The 8,048-nt window shown below is 40.6% G+C and overlaps 1 pseudogene; it reads left to right on the top strand.

Moving 5' to 3' along the window:
* The first annotated feature begins 2,467 nt into the window (after positions 1–2,467).
* On the top strand, positions 2,468–6,552 carry LOC125154105 (small nuclear ribonucleoprotein Sm D1-like; annotated as a pseudogene).
* The last annotated feature ends 1,496 nt before the right edge of the window (positions 6,553–8,048 follow it).

Below are 8,048 nucleotides of genomic sequence, written 5' to 3'. Positions count from 1 at the left end.
ATATCACAATTAAGAGGACTACCCACCAAGAAGAGCTAACAAATGTAAACATTTAAACCCCCAACGTGAGAGCACCCAAATATATAAATCAATTAATCACAAACACAAAGACACTTTTTGATAATAATACCATAATAGTAGGGGACTTCAACTCCCCAGTTACAACAATGGACAGATCATCTAAGTAGAAAATCAACATGGAAACAATGGCTTTGAATGACACACTGGACCAGATGGACTTAACAGACATATTCAGAACATTTCTTCCTAAAGGAGAAGAATACACATTCTTCTTCAGTGTACATGGAATATTCTCCAGAATGGATTACTTTACTGGGTCACAAATCAGCTCTCAACAAGTATAAAAGGATCAATATCATACCATGCATAGTTCCAGATCACAATGTCATGAATCTCAAAATCAACCATAAGATAAAAGTTGGAAACCCCACAGAAACTTTGAAAGTAAAGAACATCCTACTAAAGAATGAATGGGCTAACCAAGAAATTAAGGAGGAAATTAAAACGTACACGGAAGCCAATGAAAATGATAATACAACAATCTGAAACCTCTGGGATGCAGCAAAGACAGTCATAAGAGGGAAGTATATAGAAATCCAGGCCTTCCTAAAGAAGGAAGGTCTCAAATACACAACCTAACCTTACACATTAAAGAGTTGGAGAAAGAACAGAAAATAAAGCCGGAAACAGGTAGAAGAAGGGAAAAAATAGAGATTTGAGCAGAAACCAATGATACCAAAGTCAAGAAAACAGAACTGATCAGTAAAACCAGGAGCTGGTTCCTTGAAAGAAGCAACAAAATTGATAAAAACCTAGCCAGATTTATGACAACAAAAAAAGGAAAGGACCCAAATAAATACAGTTAAGAATGAAAGAGAAGAGATCACAACACTGCAGAAATAAAAAAAAAAAAAAACACAACAATCTTAAGAGAATATGATGAGTAATTATATGCCATTTAATTGGGAAATCTAGAAGAAATGGAGAAATTACCAGAAACATATAAGCTACCAAAAGTGAAACAGGAAGAAATAGAACATTTTTATAGACCCATCACCAGTAAAGAAAGTGGATTATTAATCAAAAATCTCCCAAAACCAAGAGTCCAGGGCCGCCAGATGGCTTTCCAGGGGAACTCTACCAAACATTTAAAGAAGAGTTAACACCTAATCTTTTGAAGCTTTCCCAAAAAATAAAAATGGAGGACAAGCTACTAAACTCATTCTCTGAGGCCAGCATTACCTTGATTCCAAAACCAGACAAAGACCCCACTTAAAAGAACTACAGACCAATTTCCCTGATTAACATGGATGCAAAAATTCTCAACAAGATACTAGCCAAGCATATCCAACAATACATTAAAAGAATTATTCACAACGACAAAGTGGGATTTATGCCTGGGATGCAAGGCTGGTTCAATATCTGCAAATCAACCTATATGATACATAAAATTAATAAAAGAAAGAAAAAGAACCACTTGATCCTCTCAATAGATGCAGAGAATGAATCTGACAAAATACAGCATCCTCTCTTGATAAAAACCCTCAAGAAAGGAGGCATAGAAGGATCATACCTCAAGATCATGAAAGCTAGATACAAAAGACCCACTTCTAATATCACACTCAATGCAGAAAAACTGAGACCTTTCCCCTTAAGGTCAGGAACCTGACAAGGATGTCCATGCTCACCACATGGCCTAGTGTTGGAAATCCTAGCCTCAGCAATCAGACAACACAAAGAAATAAAAGGCAGCCAAATTGGCGAGGAGGAAGTCAAAATTTCAGTCTTTGCAGTTGATAAGATATTCTTTGTGGAAAATCCAAAAGATTCCACCAAAAACACTGCTAGAACTGATCCATGAATTCAGCAAAGTCGCAGAATATAAAATCAATGCACAGAAATCGGTTGGATTCCTATACACCAGTAAAGAAGCAGCAGAAAGAGAATCAAGGAATTGATTCCGTTTACAATTGCACCAAAAACCATAAAATATCTAGGGATAAAACTAACCACGGGGTGAAAAATCCATACACTGAAAACTATAGAAAGCTTATGAAAGAAATTGGAGAAGACACCAAAAAATGGAAAAATATTCCATGCTCATGGATTGGAAGAACAAATATTGTTAAAGTGTTGACACTACCCAAAGGAATCTACATATTCAATGTGATCCCTATCAAAATAACTCCAGCATTCTTCATAGAGCTACAACAAAATCCCTAAAATTTATATGGAACCAGAAAAGACCCCAAATAGCCGAAGCAATCCTGACAAAGAAAGGAGAATGGAGGTACCACAATTCCGGACCTAAGGATGTATCACAAAGCTGTAATCATCAACACATTATGGTACTGGCACAAAAGCAGATACATAGATCAACGGAAACAAATAGAGAACCCAGAAACGGACACACAAACGTATGGCCAACTAATCTTTGACAAAGAAGGAAAGAATATCCAATGGAAAAAAGTCTCTCCAGCAAATGGTGCTGGGAAAACTGGAGAGTGACATGCAAAGGATAAAACTGGACCACTTTCTTACACCATACACAAAAGCAAACTCAGAACGGATGGAAGACCTAAACGTAACGCAGGAAGCCATCACAATCCTAGAGGAGAAAGCTGGCAAAAACCTCTTTGACCTTGGCCACAGCAACTACTAACTTGACATGTCTCTGGAGGCAAGGGAAATAAAAGCAAAAATGGACTATTGGGACCTCAACAAGATAAAGAGCTTAACCGACTGAGCCACCCAGATGCCCCTCCACTGAACAATTTTAACGGCTTTTCCTAAGCCTGAAGGTTGAAAGAAAGTTCAGTCTTATACCAAAAACGCCTCATGAATCTGTTCATGATTATCACCTTTGACTCTAAATTGTCTTTAATTAACTCTGCTCCTCCTTTAGATCTATGTTTATTAATGTGCTAGTCTGGGACCTTTCCCTTTTAGTTAAAAGGACCAAGAATAGAATGGGAAACTATGTCCACTCCAGGTTTAATTAACCTGGAAAATCACTTTGCTCAGACCCAAGATGAGTCCTCTAGTGGAAAGACTGTTAAATTTTCAATGCTCAACTCCAGCAAATAAAGACCCCCCGAAACTAGAAGTCTAGTTCCTGCGGTGACTGCAAGAACTAGGACATTGAAAAAAGATGGTTATACATTTAAGAGCTTAAAGGCCCTGCAGCCCTCTTTCCAACCTTTTCAATGTCCTCCCAATTCCCAAAGATGGGATTCCAAGGAAACACGGAGCCCTTCCCAAGCCTCCGTCTTAATCTCTTTGGCGAAACTACTCTCCAGATTGGGAATGAATGTATCTCTGTCTTTACTGAAGCTGCAACTAACCCGAGCGCTATAAAGCAGCCTTAGCCTCGGGGTACAAAAACAGCTCAATTAGGGGGGATCTATTAGATTTCAACACGTTCCTACCTCTGAACCTATTCGCTTTGATCAAGGCCCTTTGAGAGATATACACCCTATTCTCCTTAGTTCTTTGACCCGTATTGATTACCTGGACTGAGATTTCTTAGAAAAATACCATGCTGGAATTTCTTTTGCCCAAAAGGGAAAAATAATTCTAGAATTTGACAGCAGTAACCAAAATAGCAAAAAGGGATAACAGGATCCTTTGGCACCTTTTCTGTGCCGTGTCTGTGCCGGTACTATAGCTGAGTCTGGAGGTACTGATCATTTATTCCTATTGGATCAGCTCCCATCCTCGTTATGGGCAAAATCTTCAACTGATCTTACAGAATCCACCGTGTACCCCCCGTCAAGATTCAAATCGATCCTGCAAAACTTCTCCCTAGAATTCATCAATGTCCTGTAATTTAAGAAGGCCTTCAATGCATCAACACCATAATAGAATGTTACAAGGCTCATGACCTCATAATCCCCTGCAGTAGTCCATATAACACCTCTATTATACCTGTGAGAAAACCCAACTGCTGAGGATATTATTTTGTCCAAGACCTCCGAGAAATAAATAGCACTGTAATCCCTCGACATCCCCTGTTTCCCAAACTTCACACTCTACCTACATCGACTCCCATTGAAAGCAAAGTTTTCAATGTACTTGACCTATGTGGTGTAGTTTTTAGCATTCCAGTTTATAAGGATAGCCGGTATCTTTTTGCCTTCAGTTGCAGGGAATGAATGACAATACATCTGGACTGCAACCTCCCTGGGTTTCACAGAGTGCTTCATGTTTCCCACAAACCTTAAAGGCTGATTTGGATGATGGAAAGTGTTTTGCAGGCTCTACTTTGTTACAATGTGTAGATGATTTGTTTCTCTGCTTCCCTGCTCATGCCTCTTCACACGAAGACAGCACCCTTCTGGGAAAACTTTTTGTTTTACAACTTAAGCCCATAAAGTCTCCAAATAAAAACTGCAGTTTGCTCAAACTCAGGTTAGGTATTTAGCTCAGCTGTTCTCAGAACAAGGCCCACATCTGGACCCAGGCAGACTGAAGGCATCCACAATCTCTCACAACCTAAAACTAAGAGCCAATTACAAGGCTTTCTTGGATGGCTGTCTACTCTCAAAACTGAATTCCAAACTTCTCTCTTAAGGCTCAGCATCTAAATGGTCTACTGAAAAAATGAGAATGCTAATCCTACTATTCGGAAAGAGGGGGATGACACAGCCTTGTAAACATTGTACCTTTAATTTATGTTCTGTGGGTCATTATGTATATAAGAGAGCCTGGTCCTTACCCACGACTGCTTTGCATGTCCTACCCTATGGAACATCCTTCATCACCAGTCATGGGCTATGACCACCCCCCCCACCTCCTCCATTTGGTAAGATGACCTGAAGTGGATGAGGGACTTGTAAAGCATATTCATCTTTTTCGGGAAAGGCTTGGTGGGAATGTCGTGGAAATGGTTGTTAGGGCTTGGCAATTCAATTGCAAACCTGCCTGAGGACAGTGTAACATATCTCAAGCTTCTCAGGATGTATGTACAATGTGCTGTGTCATTTTCCATGTAATGAGGTCAGCTATAGGTTTCTCTTGTCAAAAAGAAAGAGGATTTTTACACAAAGGCAGATGTATCGTGAGTAGTTGTGCACACTTTACAGACACAATGTATTGAGTTCTGTGAAGGATGAGATGCACCCCTAAGTGTAGGTGCCTCAGGTGTCCTGTGTGAAATGGGGCACATGCATTATATAACACAGACCTTGTGTTCACCACCTGGAAGCACCAGTGAAGGAATGGGGGAAACCTGAATCACACAGGAATAGAAGGGAAATTGAGGACAGTAAGCAGAGTTTGAGGAGGTGAAGAGGGGAGAGTCTTGGGGTCAGTGAGATGCAGTTTCAGGCCATTCCTGACCACAGCCTGAGCAGGGAGCATGAGTTCCACACGGAGCTGCTATGTGGGATCACTCTCAGTGCACAGTGCAGGGTTCATCCCCGAAATGTCATTTTTGTCAAAGTGCACCTAGGTGATCATCTAAAAAGGTGTCTCCCTGTGTTGTCTGAAGGTTCTGGATATTTATGGGTGAGAAAGTGCCCTCGACATATAGGAAATTTAGCTTGGTCTTAAGGAAATCCTTGTCTGCCTAAGTTCACATCCCTCAGTGAGACTAAAAGTGAAGACAGGATCTAGATCAGCTGAGAGCCTGCATTAGCCTTCAGCCTCGGTCAACCTACAATTCAGGGCTGGCCAGATGCCACCCCTGCTGGACCCCTGACATCACCCTGACTACAGCTTTGCATCTATCTCCTTAAACTTTTCTCACAATATCCCGAGGATTTACCTGTGTTTCTGCTGTCTCAGCCAGAATACCAATTCTCACTGGGACCTACACAGAGCCTGAGCTGTGTTATCTGTGAAACAAAGGTAATATTTGTTTCTAAGGGCATAATAAAAAGAAGACATTGAACACAGAATGCATCTTCAAAATGTCTGTGAAATGTCCACTCACCCTTCTCACAGTTTCAATTAAGATATCTCCACACAAATGATCATCAAAAACAGACGGTCACGGTCATACTCCTAGGCTTTTTGGACTTGGGTGGTCGCGTTTTGTGCGCTATCCGACTGAAAGAGTGCTGGCACGACTAGGATGAAGCTCGTAAGATTTTTGATGAAATTGAGTCATGAAACCGTAACCATTGAATTAAAGAATGGAACACAGGTCCATGGAGCAATCACAGATGTAGATGTCAGCACGAATACACATCTTAAAGCAGTGAAAATGACTTTGAAGGATAGAGAACCAGTATAACTGGAAACACTGAGTATTCGAGGAAATAACATTCGATATTTTATACTGCCAGACAGCTTACCTCTGGATACACTACTTGTGGATGTAGAACCGAAGGTGAAATCTAAGAAAAGGGAAGCTGTTGCAGGAAGAGGCCGAGGCCGAGGAAGAGGACGTGGTTGGGGTAGAGGAAGAGGGGGTCCTAGGCGATAATGTCTCTCAAGATTACTATTTCAAAGTGATACGTGATTTGGAATATTTTTTGTACAGGCTTTGTTTGTTTATGTCAGTTTTTAATAAACATAAATGTAGGACACAGTTGTCTACTGACTGTCAAATTTTAATAGTTCATATAGATTCATGATATTTACATAGTAGGAGCTAAGCATTTCTACTAGGCAATTACAGACTGATTTCATTTTAGATCAGACTTTTAATTTTTGAACTAAAGTTTTTGTATGAATGTATGTAGAATATGTACCTATTTCACATGCACTGAATATGCATTTTATTTTACTTTGACTCCATTCTGTAGAACCTGCCTACAAGTGAAATAATAAGTTTATTTTGGTACTTCAGGAAAAAAAAACAAACAGATGGTCACGGAAGTTCATTAAACTAAGACTGTTAAAACCTCAGCCAAGGGATTGGGAATCGCCATTTTAAACAATAAGACAAAGACATGCTTTTTCTATTAAAATTCAGGTCCTACCAGGCAAAGAAAGAAAACGATAATTACGAGAATGTGTATATCAGAGTTCTACATCTGAGATCTGAAGACAATCATATTCCATTACATATAGACTCGCAGATGCATCCACACTCTGAAGTGTTCATCTGTGGCCACAGATTAACTATCGAAAAGGGAATGCAGGTAGGAAAACATAAGACCATAGGGAAATAACCCCAAATCTCATAAATCTCACTGCCTTATACGACAACTATTTTGAAATTTGAAGAGGACTGTGTGAGCTGACAGAGTATGGTGATTATATGTCTTCAAAATGTGTCAGATCTGCCTGCATGCTTTCTCTGCTCACCCTGCGCTCTCCACTTTGTTTTTCTTAGTATCCCTTAATAGTACTTTCACTGTTCTGTCTCTGTTTCAGTGTTTGCTTCTAGGAGGACCTACTCTCACTCCCCATTGAATGCACACAGTGCGGTTCCTATACACACAGGTAACAAACTAGCAGAAATTGCGGTGATGGAGGAGAGTAGCAAGATCACCCTTTGTGCAGAGGAGCCCGAGAGAGTTTTCTGGGGTGATGGTAACTTCCTATATCTAGATGCATGGAGTCCTTGTGCTCATTTATTTTAGAAATACTCACTGACTCCTGGTGCTTCGGGCAGATAGACAGGTTCCTGACCCTAGAATATGGCTGATTTGTAATGGTGGGTAAGGATCAGGGACCAGCAGTGACTGTGCGAGATGAGTGAGGAGGCTACACATAGAGTCAGATCCTCACCCAGGATGCCATGTCTCCACAGACAGCAACATTGTGCAGGAGGGCTCTGAGGATCACATATTTCTTGATCAGTCCTGTGAACTGCATAATCCTACTCCAGATTTCTCACTGATGGATGGACAGGGCAGAGGCCAGCAGCTGGAGGACACCCTGATCATGGCTGGAGTGGAGCAGTGGGCCTGGGAGATTGAGTCAGAGAAAGGGAAAGACAGAAGGTAGTGAAGAGGAGTTTTAGAGATAAAGGGAAGAGGAGAGAAAGCAGTGTTTTCTACTGACTTCACCCACACTTCTGTGTGAGCAAAAGGAAATTCTTCAAGGGAAGGGAAGAGGACTGGAAAAAAGAC

The sequence above is a fragment of the Prionailurus viverrinus genome, chromosome E3, assembly GCF_022837055.1.
Source record: "Prionailurus viverrinus isolate Anna chromosome E3, UM_Priviv_1.0, whole genome shotgun sequence".
Lineage (NCBI taxonomy): Eukaryota > Metazoa > Chordata > Mammalia > Carnivora > Felidae > Prionailurus > Prionailurus viverrinus.
This window is presented reverse-complemented; position numbering and strand designations above follow the sequence as displayed.